We start from the raw sequence: 226 nt of genomic DNA on the forward strand, positions 1-226 counted from the left end.
CGGCTGGTGCTGGCGGCTGCCCTGTCCCACCCTGCCTGCAGTATGCAAATTATCTGTCATCTTTGTTGGCGGTTAATTTGCATATCGCGCTGATTAGCCAATGGGAGGCATAGTGAAGGTATGGTCAATTACCATGTTTGTCTATTATTAGACTAGAGGCCCGGTGCACAAAAATTTGTGCACTTGGGGGGCGGGGGGAGGGGGGTCCCCCAACCCGGCCTGTGCC

The sequence above is a fragment of the Myotis brandtii genome, unplaced genomic scaffold, assembly GCF_000412655.1.
Source record: "Myotis brandtii unplaced genomic scaffold, ASM41265v1 scaffold889, whole genome shotgun sequence".
Taxonomy (NCBI): Eukaryota; Metazoa; Chordata; class Mammalia; order Chiroptera; family Vespertilionidae; genus Myotis; species Myotis brandtii.